At 37.2% G+C, this 18,825-nt stretch overlaps 1 long non-coding RNA gene across 1 annotated transcript; it reads right to left on the minus strand.

Annotated features, from left to right (window-relative positions):
* Positions 1–202: 202 nt before the first annotated feature.
* On the minus strand, positions 203–17,789 carry LOC118703444. The gene is made up of 3 exons (XR_004983035.1): positions 17,777–17,789; positions 6,973–6,979; positions 203–366 (listed from the first exon to the last, which is right to left on the minus strand). It is a non-coding gene; the product is annotated as an uncharacterized LOC118703444 (long non-coding RNA).
* Between the last annotated feature and the right edge of the window lie 1,036 nt (positions 17,790–18,825).

An 18,825-nucleotide genomic window follows, 5' to 3' on the forward strand; every position in this document is an offset into this window, starting at 1 on the left:
AAGGGGATGGCAGGGCCAGAGCCGGAGTAGTTCTCCCACTAGAGTTGGACTACCGCCTGGCCCCCCAAATCGCCAAATTGAATTTCTTCAAGTCTCTTTTCATTTGTGTGCGGCCCTTCTCCAGAACCTGAACCCTGAATTGGAACTCTTTCTACGCGGGCTGTGAAAGAGAGTCCTATACCCAACCATAACATTATTTTCATTGCTACTTCATAACTGTAATTTTGCTACTGTTATGAATCATAATGTAAATATCTGTGTTTTCCAATAGTCTTAGGCTACCCCTGTGAAAGGGTTGTTCAATCCCCAAAGGGGGTCTCGACCCACAGCTTGAGAACCGCTGATCTAAGGACACTAGCCATACAACTTCATTTTACCTCGACAATTTCTTTAAAGGCAGTACTCCTAATACAGTCACATTCTTAGATTCTGGATACAATTCAGCCCAGAACAGAAATGTTCACTTCAAGTTTGCTGTGAACTTACCCTAGTATCTTCCCTGTGTGAATACAAGAAAATAGTCTAGCCAATAAAAAGAAGAATCATTATGATGGATCATGTAGGATAGAATGTATTTTAAAAACTTGTTTTTATTTAAACCCTTTAAAGGAAACCCTGTTTGACCAGAAAGATATATTTGAACCTGTTACTTTTGAGGGAATGGAAGGACTGGAAGATGTTCTATAGGTAAATGGTATTGGAGTGCCTGTGGAAATTGGTCTAGGACAGGTCTAAACCCAGAGCCTTCTGAGGAATACTATATCTTTGTTTTTTCTAGTTTCACAGTGAACCTTCAGAATGTGCTGGGGTTGTTTACCAGCCACTCCCATGAATGAACATGTGAGCACAGAGAGGAGTCAGGTGAGGCACTGATGAGGCTGGAAAGGCTGAACCATTCACCTTTGGTAATTTCCCTCCTTGCACTATTTGTTTTTAATGGGAATTGGGGGAATGGGAAGCCTATTCCTTTATCTTAATATGTGTTGTGTTGTTTCTTGTTTTATGTAACTATCTCTGTACATTTCCATAGTCTTTGTCAGTTAAATGTTTTATAACTTTGTCTATTGGTGTATTTTTAATTAATATCTCATAACCCCACTGGACACTCATGGTACGCTTGATGATAGGCCAGAATTGGAATCATTCATCCAACATTCACTGAGGTTATGATTATGATTAAAAACAAGGAAAGAAAGGGCAGAGGAGCAGAAGGAATTATACCTAATGGAATTATACCTAATGGAATTACACCCTCATCTCTCCCTCCTATTAACCCCTTACACCTCACCCCTACCCCTTTCCATGCCTTCCCCACACTATTGTCTGTCCATGGGCCATTAAAACATTCATCCTCCCCTCCCCCCACTCATTTATCTAAAGCTTATAAAATACTTTGAACTATTGTATTTCAGTAAGATACAGCTTATATTTTAAATAATTCCTAACACTAAAATTGTGATTAAACCCAAAATTGCAGTTGTATTTTTCAATTGTTACCTCAAAATTCAGTGCTTAGATAAGCACACATAAATATTAATAGCCTCAAGCCAAGTCTATTATTATTATTATTATTATTATTATTATTATTCTTTTGGCTCCAAGCCTTATTCAAATTTGTTTCTAGGACGTTGGGTCTAAACATTTAATCCATGTCTATTCCCTTGAATAAGTGGCAATGTAAATATTATGGTAGAATTAGTTCAGATGGGAAATACCAATGCCTGGTATGAGATTATTGTCCTGAAACTAGGGCCAAGGTCTATGTGGTGGGAAGACCCATGTGTAAGACTTGTCTGCCATGGAGAGGGCTCTCTCCAGCTGAGGATGATGCTGGAGGGCCAGGTTGTGTGGCACCTTTCCTTTAGTGAGAACAGATGAACTCTTCTTGGAGATTATTTTTAAAAATTAGTATCTGATTCTGTTATACTATATAAAGTATTAAAATATATAAAGTATTTTCAATATTTTTCTTGTTTTAATTTTTACTTTTATATTCCACAATTTTTGTGGTATGTGCTGGGCACTGTCTATGTGCTCAGTGAACAACTATGAAAATCTCTACCAGAGGGGAGCTTATGTTCTAGCAAGGGAGATAAATAATAATATAACAGTATTATATTAACAGAATGTAATCATATAACAATATTATATTAATGTAATTTTATTATCCTAATATATAAAAACCCTGTGTCGTAATGACCAGTAATGACCTGAGGCTGACCAACTAGAAGTCAGTGCTGGCTGGAAAGGCTGAACCATTCACCTTTGGTAATTTCCCTCCTTGCACTAGTTGTTTTTAATGGGAATTGGGGGAATGGGAAGCCTATTCCTTTATCTTAATATGTGTTGTGTTGTTTCTTGTTTTATGTAACTATCTCTGTACATACCTCCAAGCAAGTGGTAAGGGCAATCAGGCAGGCAGGCAGAGGGGTTAGGGATGATCAGGTAGACAGACCAGCAGTTAGGGGTGATCTGGTAAGCAGATGGCCCCTCATTGGGCTGGTTCTACCCCCCAAGCAAGTATATAGGGGCAATCAGTCAGGCAGGCAGAGTGGTTATGAGTGATTAGGTAGGCAGACCAGCAGTTAGGGGTGATCAGGTTGACAGGCAAGTGGTTAGGGGAGATGAGATAGGGAGCCCAGCGGTTAGGGGTGATCAAATAGGCAGGCAAGGTATTAGGGGAGATCAGGTAGGCAGACAGCACATGACCAGGCTGGCCCCGCCCCCAAGCAAGCAGTTAGGGGCAATCAGGCAGGCAAAGTGATTAGGGGTGATCAGGTAGGCAGGCAAGCAGTTAGGGGAAATCAGGTAGGGATCTGGGGGAAGGAACGCCTACTCTTGCATGAATTTCATGCATTGGGCCTTTAGTAAAGTTATAACAGCCACTTTTACAACTATGAGCAATTAAAACCTTTGATGCTCTTCAATGTTTATATTTATCCCTACAAGCAATTGGCTTTCAAATTCAGTAACTTTCTTCCAATTAAAGTAGCTTACATCTCTGTTAGTTTGTATGGTTAAATCACCAAGTCATTTGCCCAACTTTCTGGATAACTTGCCTAACTTGTGTTCCATAAGACCTTTGAACATTGAGGCCTACTGGAAGACTTAGGTCCTTTTGCACATCCACCAAGATATAGTTCTTCCTTACCTGGCAAGGGATGAGGCAGATGACGTGCCTTTGCTTTTCCTGGGGTCATGGTGCAACAGAGCCTTTACTCTTCTTTCCCTGGAGAAAATGGTTGCCCATTGCAAAAAGGGAAGGAAAAGGAAATGAGGATAGTTCAGTCCAAAGCATATAATCCTTTTTCTTTCTGGGGTCTATATATTCATGCTATTTCAAAGTATTTCTATTAGAGACAAAAACCCTGATCCTCAGTATTCTGGTTGGGAAAACAAATGTATCATTCACAATCCCTCAATTCCATAAAGCTGAAATGAAACCTTGGGGACAGATGTATTTCAGGATTCAGAAATTTTTGGCTTTTAGTAAGTTAATACAGTAACTATACTAGATATTTGTATTGTAATGTTTTTCACTCAAAATTTCTAATCCCAGTTCTTGGACTTTTGGATGACTATTAGTGATTTGTTAACTTACTTGAGGTTTATAATTCTTAAGATGAATCTTTAGAAACACATTTAATATTAAGCCAAGAGTTTTTAAACCTTCTAACAAATACTGAAAGAAAATTCAGCATTACCAAAATGTGTAAAACATCAACATTTTCATATACAGTATATATACTTTAGTTTATCCTAGAAGACTTAGCTATTTTAAGTGTAACCAGTTCAGTGGGTGAAATAGGAAAACACAAAGATTAATTTAACAGTTATCTACATACTCTGTTTCCCCAAAAATAAGACATCTTCTGAAAATAAGACCTACTTACAGGTTTCCTTCTGAGTGAAATATAAGGCATCCCCCGAAAATAAGGCCCCCCTGGGCTAAACATGAGAGATTTGGTCCACTGATTCTGAAAGAAATGGAGTCACAAGAAATTCACCAGGAAATTCAGGAATTGGATTGTTATGATGATGTTCCAGAAGATGATGACATGATTGTCATTGAATAAATGAGTAAATTCTTGATACTGTAGGATTCACAGTTTGTCTGGTTTGTGTTGACAACTACCGTACTACCGTACAGTATACAGGTAATAAATTTCCTTTATTTTCATTTAACAATAAATATGTACCGTATTGTTCTTCATGGAAAAATAAGACATCCCCTGAAAATAAGACCTAGCGCATCTTTGGGAGCAAAAATTAATATAAGACACTGTCTTATTTTCAGGGAAACAGGGTAGTTTATTAAAGAATGCATATATATATATATATATATATATATATATATATATATATATATATATTGTTTTGGTGAACAATAAGTATTTTCCCCCTATGCAGTTACATGAAATTAAAGTCAAAGTACTCTTACTCTTAGAGAGTGTATAGTTAAAAAAAGTAAAAACTCATGTATGCAAGCAACTTTTGGGAGTAATAATACTTTTTTAGATTAGAGGACAAGACAATTTTTTCTCATTTATTTAGCATTCGGGCTCTGGGTATAGACATCATGTTAGGTAATTCTAACTACTGAATGTTTATGTTTGCTAATGAACTTTCAGCCTTCAACTGAGATTTGTCTCTGATCTTCAGAGAAGTTCCCAGGTGTTGACTTATGTAGAAAAAAAGTATCTAGCCAAATTTTCATAAAATACATTTTATCAACTCAACCATTGTGTGGTCTATCAAATTGTTTCACCTTATTTCAGGGACAAAAGAGGAATGCTGATCTGGAGGACGCTAGCAGATGCCTAGCAGATGCCGAATATTTTCTCATTCTTTGCCAAGTGTACAGTTCATTGTTTGGTCACCTGTGTCTGTCAGTTTAACACTTGGAAGGCAGCTCTCAGCACTGCCATTCTTCTCTAAAACTTACATGGAAGCTTCAAACATTATATGGCTCATTATTTCCCAAAGCAGGTTAAGCCCTTTACTATCAGACTGGAATCCTTCGCTAATTAGATAGAGCTCTTGCTTTGGCACTGAACGTGTCGTGTCTGCGAGCCTCCCGCGGTGGTCAGGGGCTCACTGCTAGCTCACAGAGGTGTCTGGAACCTGCAGCTTTCTGGGGAGGACTGCCTGCTGTTTCCTACAGGACACTTTTTAGCTCTAAAATTCAAGCTCTTCTTTAACAGGCTCTAGGAGGGATTGGATGAGGTATTCACCAATTTACCGAGAAGAGTTTGCTTAAAACTGCCCTGTTTATTCTCTTCAATTTTAGTGTCTACACAAGAATAAGGAAAGCAATACTTTCAAATGTGGAAAAAAGTAACACCACTCTTTAAAAAATGAGTATTTGATAATGGTATTTAACTTTATGTTAAGTTAAAAAAAAAGTTGTTTATGATTAAATTAAGGATAACCCAATATAGGTTTACATTATTAAAATGATATATATATTTTTCTAAATGTTTATTGTTGAAACTATTACATAAGTCTTCCTTTTTCTCCCATAAACCACTTCTAACCCCCTCCCCTCTCCCCCCCCCCCGTTATGCATATATGCATACAAATTCATTGGTTGATCTCTCTTCCCAGCCACCCTCCCCTGCCCTAAGTACAACATTTCCCTTGATTTATCTTTGTTTCAGGAAATACATAATTTATGGTTCCTTTTTTCAGTTGATAGAGTTTTACCAGGTGCACAATAGAGAGACTGAATAACAGACAGAAGGATTGAATGGACTGGCAGGATTCATGCCTTTGAATTGTCAAACAGTGCTTTTGGGAGTTAGTCAAGCTTTGATATTCCTGTTTATAGGAGTGCTCCCTTGTCTTCTGTTTCATCATGGCTTCTTTCTCCCATTTCCAGATTTCCTTGGTTAGAGTGGGGAGCTGGCCTAAATGATGCAAGTACCTTGGTACTTGCTTTCATTATGGGTTAGCTTCTTGAAGAAAATTCTATACCATGGATATAGACCATGATCTAGTATTTGGCTAGTTCATTCGCAGGTTCATTTTAGACACAAGACTAGCTCTACAAGCTTAGTGCATTCTTCTTATTTGAAAGAAAGTACATTATAAAAGTTTTCTAAAGATTACATACAGGGGGAAGAACAGCCAGTCAGCTGCTGAGCAGGAGAACTAAGAGAGGCAGAAGCTGCAGGAGTAGGCATGTTCTATTTGATTTGGAGTGGCAGAGATGTGTGAGTATCCTGTGGGGCAACTTGACTCCATGGCAGGTAAAGCTTAAGCCATCTTGCCGTTATCATCAGAGGGCAGTCTTCTGGGTGAGGAAAGTTTTGCAACAAGAGGTGGTGAGGTACTCATCTGATAAACTTACCCTGTACCCCGGGGTCGGGAGTGGCCCAGGGAGGAAGGGGGCTGGAAGATAGGAGCTGGAAGAAGGGGAGCTGGAGGAAGGTGGAGCTGCTCTGGATCTCCCAAGGTCAGGATCTACCACCTAGTGCAACATCCTCTATCCCCACTGATAGTTTTGAAGCTTTATATCAGAATTTAAAATATATTAAGATTAAAATACCACATAAGATATAAAATTTTATATAAAGCAAAACATATTTAATATAGGTAAATATACTAATATTTTGAGTAATAATCAGTTCTTATGCTTATTTAAAAAAATTCTAACCAATTTTAAGCTACACTTGCCAATTTGTTCTCTCAGGTGAATGTAGATTCCCAGACAAAATTTCCCAGGGTTTTGGTCCCTTCCATATTTGCTACTCTTATCTGACAGTGAGAAACGTGGCTCCCATTATTATTACTAGGCCTTTGTTCAGGTCACTTGTTAGTTCATCCCCTGGACGTCAGTCATGCCTGCTCACCACAGCCATGTTCCAACACCCCAGGCCAGTCACAGTGGCATCCAGCACTGAGGCATCAGTGCTCAGGGAGCACCTCACATCAGGCCCGTCCTCCTTCTGCTTACTTTCCCCTACGTACAACACACCTCATACCTGACTGTCACCCCCTGGTCTTTCTCACTGGCCTAGGCTCAGATACCCTCACAAGCCCATAATGGATCACTCCATTTGGAATACCCTCCTCACTCTGCCCGGGCTCTGACACCTCCTGCTAGGGTGCCTGCCCTGTGGATACTCTTCTTCCCCAGCCAGGGCTCTGTCACTGAGCTCAGTTCACTCCCTCTGCCAATGCTCTCTTCATTCTCCAGGCTCTGACTTCCTGTGCTGGGCTCTCACAGTTGATGGACGCCTCCTTCACCCTGCTGCTCTGGCTCTGGTACCTGCTCTGGATTGTGCCTTCTGGGGGATTCCTGTGTCACCCTACTTGGCTTCTGGATTCCTGCTCCAGGTTGTCCTATCACATGAATGTCCTCCTCACCCCACTCAGGTACTGACACATGCTAGGTGGCCTTCCTGAACATCTTTCTCACCCTGCCCCTGCGTTGGTTTTGCATCTAGATGCCTGCCTTATTCTGCTCATACAGTAGTGGTTTGAAATCCTTCAGAAAAGAAGAGAAGGAAAAAGAGGTAGGGAAAAGCTGTATTTGGTTTTCATATCTTCCTTTCTCCCAAATATATTTATTAAATGCAGTTAAAAAGCAAATAAGGTAAGGTGCCTGCTTACATTCTGGAAGTGGGGACAGACATGTGAAGATCTGACCTAGAGTGTGCTAATAGAGAGCTTTCCCCAGGGTGGGGGGAGAGTGGGTGGCAAGTTGGAAGGACACCTATCTCAGCAGAGAGGAAGATGCTGGAGTAACATCCACGCTAACACTTCATCAGATACTTTAGAAATTTAAGTAAGCATCATATTAAAAGTGTTAGGAGTACTAGGAAAACACAAGCAGATTTAATTTATTTAAAAAGCCTTTATTAATGAGAAAAATCTCATTACATGAGCATTTTGGGCTGTCTCTGCCTCTCTGCAAAACAAGGAAGTTGGTTTAAAAATGGAACCATGCTGCTTCGAGGGCCTGGAAAGTGCCTGAATATGAATTACTGCAACCACTGAGAAGAATTTAAAATGAAGCCCTAAATATTTTATAATGGGAATGCTTAATTTATGCTTGGAGTAAGCATGGCAAACCTCTGAACAAAAAGGGAAGGGAAGCTATTCTTACATATAAAATTCCTTGCTGTTTCTTTATAATTAAAAAGATCAGTGAGGAATATTATTAAAGAGGGTTTTCTCACCTGTGGTGTCATTGGGCTTGCTCCCATGACCCAGACAGGACAACAAGAGGTCTGACCAGTGGGAGACGGCACTCAATGGACAAGGGAACCATGCTGGGCATGAGTCTTGGACCTGAGGGGAGGCTTACACATGGGACTACAGATTCTATCCTGGGGGAATTTTGGGGGATGCACAGTAAGCTCTTGTCTTTCCCATGTATAAGAATTAGGATGTATACATTTTTTCCCCCCCCTGAAAGAATACTTATGCATAAAATAGTTCATAGAAATAGAAATTGAACTATAGACTTTCTGGCATGAGAAAAAAATATTTCTGATAATGACTTGCAAGGTGGAATGTAGTTGCATTATAGAATGCATTCTGTGTTTTTATTTATTTTCAGAGTACATTGGAATTGGAGGTTCAGTATGGGGTGATACAGGCAAGCTGGGTGGTGATCTTAGCTATCGATTGTGGTTGAGGCCCAGTTCTGTTGTTCACAAACAATGATGTTAGGTTATTACTTAACATCTCTCATTTTCAATTTACTCATGAATATGATATAAATAATAATGTTGAGAAAAATTATGTTCTTTTCCCATAGCATATTATGCTGCTTAAAGATTGTTAGGTTGATGAGCTATAGAGATAATCCAGTTTCTCCACACACATTTCATGTCCAAATTACTATTTTTATGGAAATTATTCAATATATCCAGGTTTTTTGCAATGAGTGATTTTGGAATTAAGATAATTTTACTTAGCTAAAACTAAAAAAAATTAAGCTAGCAGTTTTTTTCTCTTTTTGAAGAAATGTCCTTTAAATGGACATTTCTTCAAAAAGAGAAAAAACTGCTAGCTTCACCTTCTTGGTACTTAGGAACCACAGAAATGGGGATAATATTTTTATCTCTAATACAATGCCAATCACATAGTGAAAAATAGCTGTGCTGGTTGTTAATGATTTGCCTGAAAATGATGCTTAAGTTACAAAATTTTATTTTTTCACTGTTGTTACCAACAGGGGCAATGCTCCTTCCTTGTGTACTCAGATTACTTATGTTATATTACTAATGTAATGTAAGACAGTGCATGAAAGAGATAACGAGTTGTGAGATACATGGTTTTATTAAATCAACAGTTATAATATTTGAAAAGAAATATTTAGTCTAATCATCATATAGGGTCCAGACCACACACTTCTGAGAAAACTATTTGTAATAAGTTTGGGTTTGTTCCTATACCTGCTGTTTAGATACTGGAAAATCTTTTGTTTTGGCAATTTTCTTTTAAAATATTCTAGGTTGCAGTGTATCATTTCTGTTTTCATGGCTGCTTTTATGATGTGTTTCTGCTAAATAGGAAGTGGAAATGCAATGCTATCAATGTTTAATAGTTAGTGAAAATAAGCATACTTTTAAATGTAATTTAATTTTTCCCCTCTATTCCCTCTTTCACCTCCCCTCTAACCCCATTCCCACCATCACCACACTGTTGTCTATGTCCATGAATTCTCTGTCTTTTTTTTTTCTTTTTCTTTTTTGCTTAATCTTCTTCTTAGGCATCCCCGTACCAGAGCTGTGAGCCTGCTCTCTATAAGTCTGTCTCTATTTTAAAAATAAGCACACTTTTAAATAAAATAAAACCTCTGCAGATTTAGTTGGATTTTCGAAAACAAATGCCTAATTTTAAAAAATAGTTTTTAATTATAAAAGCATGCATTAAAATGCGTTTTCCGTTTGAAATTACTTATTTTCTTTAGTAACAAAACACCAGACCAAATTATGTAGTATCTATAAACCTGAGAGAAAAGGTAAAACTAATTTAATATTTTTAAGAAAGCATACCATCCAACACTTACAGGCGTCTTCAAACTACGGCCCGCGGGCCACATGCGGCCCGCAGAGGAGTCTGATCCGGCCCGTCAGGTTTTTTGGGCAGTGAGCGCAGCCGAGGTGTTACCGTAGGAATTAGTAGTTCATATAGTCCGGCCCTCCAGCTCTCTGAGGGACCGTGGTCTGGCCCCCACTTTAAAAAGTTTGAGGACCCCTGCAAGAAAATATAGTAAAACTCCCAGAATGTACAGTTTAAAAGGACTGTGTCACTTTAGGATTTAGAAAGTTATCTTTCCTTTATGGTTCTCAATAAATAACAAGAGATACATGACTATAAAACATTATTTTTTTGGTCACAAGTAATTTTATATTTGTGCAGTTTGGAATTAAACAAATGTAATTATGTGATAGACACACAGATATATTAGTACTCACCATTATTAGTGTTTAGAGAAAGTATTCAATAAGTATCTATTGAATGAATGAATTTTAATGGTAAAATATGTTAATCATTGTGACCATATTTCAAGTTTGTTTTGTGAAAATATAATTGATATAAGCTTGATATTCTCTTTTGTTTTTAAAAAAATAATTACATCATCCTGATTAAAGACCAGCTCATCTAAGACAATAAATTCACAGTGGCTGCTATGTGGTATTAAGTTCCTTTTTCCAACAGTCTATACTGTGTTATATTAATTTCGGTTTTGTGTGTTAGTGTGTGTAGTTGTGGATGTTTATATGCTTTTCCAGGTAAAAAAAACCAGTGCTTATAATTTTGTTTTTCTTCCTGGAATATAAAAATTTGGTAAATAAAATTTCTTTTAGAAGTATTTTGAAATGGGAAAGTTTGGTTGATAACTTTCTATGGAAAAATTTTCGTTAATGATTGATTCTTATGCCTTCTTTTGAAAGTTCTCAAAATTAGCATTTTTTTTCCAGTTCTTAGGCTAATCAAGAGGATTGTAACTGAGGAAATTATTCTGTGCATAAGGCCTATAGAATTCCCAGATAGTGAGTGATTGTTCACTTGCCAGATATTATATGGCTATTTTCTATGATTTTGAAAAATAATGACAGTTATTTCTCAGGACACTATTTATTTTGTTTGAAATATCCCCTTCCCCCCTAATTTTAGTAGCTGGGTTGATGCTGAGATACTAATTTTGAGTCATGTTATCTTGGTTTCTGCACTTTGAGTTGGTAGGATATGGGGGACATTGGGTGACCTGGCTTCCTTTAACTGTGTTGATTTCAGGCCAGAGGTTGACATCTTTGATTCTTATCCTATCTTGACCTCAAGAGGTCAATTCCTGATTTAATCACATGCCTGACACTTGGGGATTCTTAGTCTATCTTAGCTTCAATTAACCTTAGTTGTTCATAGTAAAGGGCCCAAATCTCCAAAATTAAAGAAACAAGCTTCTTTAATTTGCCTTGTCATTTGGCCAAAATGAGTTTTCAAACTGCCCCTGTAGAAATTTTTTCATATTGCCTTTTTCTTTTCTTTTCTCACAATAGTCCTTCAAAATGTTGACTGATGTGTAGAAAATTTCATATATAACTAGTAGCAAATTGTTTTCCAAAATGTTCTGTACAGGCTCCGGAGAAGAAAGTTCCTGGGTCATAAATGTGTGAAAAACACTATATGATTTCCCTCCTCTCTTAAATATTCATGGTACTCATTTGTTTCATAATGAAGGCATTTGATAAAATTTGTAGCATAGCACTAAGTTTATGAGAGACCAAGCTTTGGCTCTTGTTGACAAGCTTTGAAGCCATTTTTTCTTTGCCCAGGAACTTGGAAACTATTGAAATCTTCTTCTTTAGTAGTAGACCTGAAGCTTCAGCAATATCCGTGTTTGAAGATTGTGTTCCACTAAACTGATTATTGACAATTTTTTTTCCCTCTGGAGAAAATTGGATGAGGGATGGTGGAATACATTGGGTGAGTGAATTTTAGGAGGCTGGTTATATAAATGAGATAGATGGCTTGCTTTTTTCCCCACTTTGATTAATGAGTAGCCCTGATGCCATTTCTCTAAATAAAAGCCTAGGCAAGCTTCCTTGGTCAAGGTCAGTGGCAGGTGGCAGAGACATGAAGGAGCAGCTATGTTATCTGAGCAGTCCTTGTGCTTGGTGAGCAGGGAATACAGGGGTGGCTACATGGCTATTGGCTGAGGAGTGTGAAATTGTGATGAGTGTTGATAAGCAAGACTCAATAGGGCTTGCATGACATTTTCATACTATCATTTAGTACATTTATTTTACTACAGTGCCTTCATCTTATACCTATTGCTTATAGTAGAGTTGATTTTATTTGGACCTTTGGTATAACAGAAACTTCTTAGTGAATCTAAACTCCTCGGGTAATTGAAAAAAAATTATTTCAATTATACTCCAATGAAATAGTATAGTCTTGCCAAGTTGTTTAATCTTACAATAGAATTCTTTTAGTGATTAATACCTATTATTACACACAGAATTAATGTACTATCAAGCATGCTTTGAGAGCTGTTAATTAAAAGTACCTAAATATACCTGGGGCTCATTTTGTGATTTAGCTTAAATATAGGAGATATGTTTTCAATTGAACATTTTTAAAAATCATATATATTTGCTTATTTTTGACATCTGAGTAGAAATTCATGAGATCATAAGTAATATATTTAATTCGTAGTCATTGAATTAGATTGCTACTATTGCTCTAAAAATTATCATAGATTTAGTAGTTAAAACAACACAAAATTATCATCTTATTAATTTTGTATGTCAGAAATCCTAAATCAAGGTGTCAGCAGGGCTGCATTCCTTCTAGAAGTTCTGGGGAAGAATTCATTTTCTTGATTTTTTTTTTTTTTTTAGCTTCTACATGTCATCTGATTTATTGGCTCATGTCCCCTTCCTGTATCACTCCAACCTCTGCATCTGTCATCATTCTTCTCCTCTCAGATGCTGACTCTTTTGCCTCCCTCTTAAAAGGACTCTTATGATTATACTAGAGGCGTGGTGTTTGAATTTGTGCACCAGTGGGGTCCCTCAGCCTGGCCTGTGGGATTGGGCAGAAACCAGCTCTCTGACATCCTCCAAGGGGTGCTGGATTTAGAGAGGGTGCAGGCCAGGCTGAGGGATTCTACCTGTGCACAATTGGGGTCTGAAAAGGGATGTGGGATGTTGGCCAGCTGGAGAGGGACCACAGGAGGGCTCTAGGGCGTGTCCAGCTCATCTCTCTCAGTCCTAATCAGCCAGACCTCAGCAGCAAGCTAACCTTGTTGGAGTATCTGCTCCCTGGTGGTCAATGCACATCATAATAAATGGTTGAATGGTCTTAGCACATCATTAGCATATTATGCTTTGATTGGTTGAAAGGCCAACCAAGCACTGGACACTTAGCATATTAGGCTTTTATTATATAGAATTGAGCCAATCCAGATAATGCAGAATAATTTACCATCTCAAAGTTCTTAACTTAATTACCTCTACAAAGTTCCTTTTGCTATGTAAGGTAACATTCGCAAGTTTCCAGGATTAGGACGTGAACATCTTATGAGGGCCATTATTCTATCTACCACAGACATATAATTCCATAAAATACGAAACTATTAGTCTCTAATCTATAGCATCTTATAGTACACTAATTTCATCATTGGAAATCAAACAATATTTCTTACAGATTTTTTTAAAGGAGCATCAACTGCTAATCTTACACAGGGGAATATTATTTAGAATATGTTTATTAGCTGTTTTCTCTTTGTCTTAACTAGGAATATTTATTTATTTTTGCTGATGTCATGACATCTTTCACCTAAATATAACAGTAGAAATCTCTGAAATATATGAAAATTGTTTTCTATATCCTAAATGACAGCCTTCCTTTTTATAGGAAAGTTGTTACAAACCCTAGCAGGAAGAATGTATTAGATAACAATAAGTTTGCTTAAGCAAATTATTGTTGTTATTTTTATAGGTAGTAAGTAATGTAAGTGACCTCTTTTTACTGAGTGCTAGGATGCTTAGAGCAAGTTTGTGACCCACATTTAGCATTAATATCTTATTTTTTCCCCTTACAATTGTTTTATTTTTCTCCTAGTTTCCTCATTTATGTTTTTCTCCCATCTCAATGTGATATATCTATATCTATATCTATATCTATATCTATATCTATATCTATATCTATATCTATATCTATATCTATATCTATATCTATATATCTTTATGCCTTGCCTCAAATCTTTTTTTGGAAGTAAGCCATGTATACATAAATAAGAAAACATTTCCTGTTAGTACTTTGCAGTAGGGTTTTCTGAGGAAGCATAGAACCTTTATCCTTGCAAGTTTTTAAATTTAGTTAGAATGCCACCAGGATACTTTGGATTGGAATTCAGTTTAGAGAAGATTTAAACATCCATTGACATTTCCCCTGATTCCTCTTACAATTAAGAATAATGGAAATATGCAAACAATTATTTTGCTATTGGGTTCTATTTTATATTTTCAAAGAATAGAAGAACTTTTGCAGGATCACTGAAGTCAAGTGTCTCCCATTTGACTCAAATATCTTCACTACTCAAGTAAGAGCACCCAAAGGAAGAAATTCCAATTTCTTTTGAAAAAGACTTCACAGATATGAAAACGTGGCAGAAAGGGGGTTCTGATGGTAGCTTGCAATTCATTTTCAATTTATTTCTGATACATTATATAAATACTATAATACCCCAAAGTTCTCTCTTTATAATTTTTATCTATGGTGCTAAAGAGTCCAAAACTGCCCCGAGGAAGGAAGTATATCATTTCCCTTCCTTTCCTCCGAGTTTTCTGTTTAAATCCTGCTGTTGCCAAGTTTGAGTGGAAAATCATTCCATTGCCATTTGGCAGTGTACATGACTCTTGGCCAAAAAGTACTATTTAAGCAACTTTGAAATCTGCTTAGATTTTAGAGCTGTGTGTGTGTGGTGTAGTCCCAGTGCTCCTGGAAAACACAGAGAAGTCTGCCATTCTCCCTGCCATGCGCTCAAATATGACATAATTCCATGCCACGAGTACCAGCAAAACAGAAGGCTCACAGGAGAGCCTTACCTCCATCTTCTAAGCTTTCTGCCATGAATCTGAGGGGGACTATTACTACTGTTAATAGTGCACATAAGGGAGCAGTAACTCCAGAGCGAGGAATTATGATAAGCCTTTAAGTGCATTTTTTCAGTTAATCCTCATCATGGTCCTCGAAAGGAGTTGCTATTATGGATGAAGAAACTGTGACTTAAGAAGTTAAGTCACTTGCCCAAGATCACGTGGTTTGTCAGAATTGTGATGAAAAACATTTGTATGTTTTATTTTAAAGCCCATAGTGTTAACCTTTATGCTGTGATCCCCATAGTTAAGTTTGTGTATATACAGGGAGCCAGGCTATATTGTTGCTAAGAATGAGCTTCTATTTAAAAAAAATTTTTAAAAATATAAGAGTAATATGTAGAACTGAACTCCTTAAATTTAGAAAAAAACCCCACCATTTAGTATTGTTTTTCTTTTTGCTATCAACTAGAAATTCCCTTTGCATTCCTAAAGGAAATATAACTCCAATATTACCTTGAGATTTATGTGGTATCATTGAGTCATATAGCATTAGGGGGAAAAAAAGAATAACTTTAAATCATTTTGATGGGAAGTAGCTTAACGGGCAGATGTAATGATGCTAGGAGTGAGGAAATTAATCTTATATTCTGGTTCAAGTTTGACTCATATTATGCTTTTGGAGAGCTACTCAGCATTTAATAGTTTTGATATCTTTTCCTTAAAATGAAGATATACATAAATATAACTATATAATTTATGGTAGAAGATTTGAATTTTCTTTCTAAAGTAGGTTGGCCAGCAACTAGATTCTAGGTCGATGACATCTAACTAACCCATATATGCCGCCCGAGCTGTACTTGTTTATGAATAGGGGAAAAGATCATTCCTTCTCAGGAAATGAGGAGGGAAGCCCAGGCCCACCCATATGATCCATAAGTCCTTAGTCTATACCTCCTTCCTGTTTTGAGTAAGCCCTCATTCTGACTTGAGAGCCCAGCTTTGGGTTTGGTTTCCATTTTGGTTCTTTTTCCAGCTCAGTCAACTTGTATGTATGCTTAGATTGTGTTTGCTCCACTGAGGAAGCTCGGACAGGGAAGAAAATCCTCCAAAGTCAAATTAAGGCCTTCATCAAGCCTGTCAAATTGTTTATTTGACCCGTGCTTGAGTTCGACACGCTTGGCCTTCATTATCCTGCATGAGGATGATTACAGTATTTTCCTATCTGATATTTCTCCTTTGGTCTTCTCCAGTCTATCCCACAGTCTGTTGGCAAAACTATTAAAAAAGTACAGGTCCTTATTTAAAACTAGTTAATGGCTCACCTTGATCCTGAGGATGAAGTGCAAATGTTTTTATTGTGGCTGAGTCACTCCTTGGTCTGGTCCCTGCTTCTCTATCTTGTTATATACTCTTACTCCTTTACTCAGCTAGCCCAGGTGCTTGCACTTCCCCTTAAAAGACGTGTGTGTGTGTGTGTGTGTGTGTGTGTGTGTGTGTGTGTATCTTTGTTCATATGTTCATTCCACTTATTTGATCTTCTTTTTCTTATTACTATTTTTTCTTTATGCTTGTTCCAACTTTCTTATAGAGCTTGAATGACTTAGATGTCTGAGGCATAGAACTGTGTTTTTGAAAGACTGACTGATTTACTAAATTAATGAATGAAAAGATAAGCATGTAGATTCCATTCCCTCTTGGAAACCAAAACCAAAACCAAAACCCTTTCCTCATGCTTATTCTTTGCTCTCACCCTATTTTTGTTTTCATTCAGTGACAACTTCTCAAAAGTATGATCTATACTCCAATACATGTATTTATTTACTATTATTCCTTAACCCTTTACAATATGGCTTTTGTCCTCATAATTTTACTGATATTATTAATTAGTATACATCTGTATCCCTTTTGCCATATTCAGTAACTTTATCTCTTTTTAAAAAATAAATAGACAGGTATAATGATGCATTGTTCTTCACACAGATGTCTGCAGAGTCTTTAACTAAAATCTAGGAATATGTAAGTAGTTAACATAGACCATATAGCCAGATCTAAAATAAACTGGCTTCTTATAACTACCCTGTAAACACCACAGCTCTTCTTCTGTGCAAAATGAACATAATCTCACATGAAAACAGTTAATGTAGGGCCAAAAGTTTTGCGGCCAAAAATAAAAACCAAAAGAAAAATAGCATTTTGGAGGTTAGCTGGTGACAGCAGGGCATCTGGAGCCTTCACTGTGCTGCTTTGTCTTCTTACTCTTGCTCTTTTTGTCCCTCTGCTTCTGCCCATCCATGTTTGCTCTCAGTAGGTTTGCGTAAGCCATCTGAAGCTTATTCACTTCTTTGGAGCTCACACTGTGCTAATCTTTTTCCCATCAGTAGCTCTCAGACTTTATTGTCTGAGGTGAAAGCTCTCCACTGAACCTTTCCTTGGAAGGGGTTTAGTTTGGCCATCATACTTCTTCATGGTGATGAACACACTGCCGACAGCCGGCACTTCTGGAAGAGCCTGGTCAGCTCCGTCAGGAACTGCTCACTCTGCAGCAAAACCATCCGCTGGCCCCACTCAGGCCACATCAGTGACTTTATCTTTTATATTCTCCTTACCTTCTCTTTTTTTTGCATATCCTACCATCATTTCAAATTCAGCATGTCTAAAACTAAATATTTTAATATTCACTTCACATCAATTCTCCACCTATGAACTTCTTTCTACCAGTTGTACAACTAGTCACCCAATTTCAGATTCTTGTTATTATCATCCCTCTCCTTACCATTGTACTGTTTGATTTATTCTTTTATAATATTTATTTCCATTTTACTCCATTTGTAGTTACACTAGACCACAATTTTATCATTTCATTGATACATGCTTACAATAAACTTCTATTTGTCTAATAGAAATGTAATGTGGTCACGTATATAATTTTAAATTGTCTAGGAGCAACATTTAACGATTGAATTGTAAAAAGTTTTCAACCTTTTAATCTCATGGCATACATAAACTACTGAATTCTGTGGCATACAAAAAATAGGCATAATTTTATTGATTTACAAATAATAATGATAATAATAATTACTTTGGTTATTCATGGCATTTGATGGATTTCTTCTCTGTCTAGGTGTTTATGTACAAGTGGCATATAGATTGATAAGTCTTTCTGTTGTTTTCCAGTTGGTGGTGCTGAATCCCAAGTGTTTTTTTTAGCTCTTTTGTACTTCTCTGGTTTTGAAGATCTCTGGGGAGGAGTGGAGGGGAGATGGTGGGGGTGAGAAATAGCCTATGCTCCATGGAAAGGTGAATGCCTCCTCTGTGATTCTGTCACTCTGGTCTCAGAGGACCAACCCCGCAGGGGAATGCAGTGGGTGATGCAGTTCCAAATTCATGAAATCTATAATAATAAAAGCATAATATGTTAATTAGACAGAACATCCTGACAACATTCTGGATGAAGCCAGGGCTGCAGGGGAAGCTCGGGTTCTGGGTGCCAGAGGGAAGCTGGTGCCAGCAGCTGGGGAAAGGAAGGCCTACTCTTGCATGAATTTCATGCATTGGGACTCTAGTATATTTTATAATGCCTTAGTATTCATTTATGTAGGTCCCAAACCCTAATGGAATACATTTTATAACTATTTTCTAATAATTTGCAAAATTTTTTTTTGCGATGAAGCTGTATTAATTGATTACATGGGATATATTATTTAATTATCTAGTTTCCAAGAAATATGCATCATTTAGCCATGCATACAATAAT

This window comes from Pipistrellus kuhlii, unplaced genomic scaffold (genome assembly GCF_014108245.1).
Source record: "Pipistrellus kuhlii isolate mPipKuh1 unplaced genomic scaffold, mPipKuh1.p scaffold_m20_p_4, whole genome shotgun sequence".
In the NCBI taxonomy this organism is placed as follows: domain Eukaryota; kingdom Metazoa; phylum Chordata; class Mammalia; order Chiroptera; family Vespertilionidae; genus Pipistrellus; species Pipistrellus kuhlii.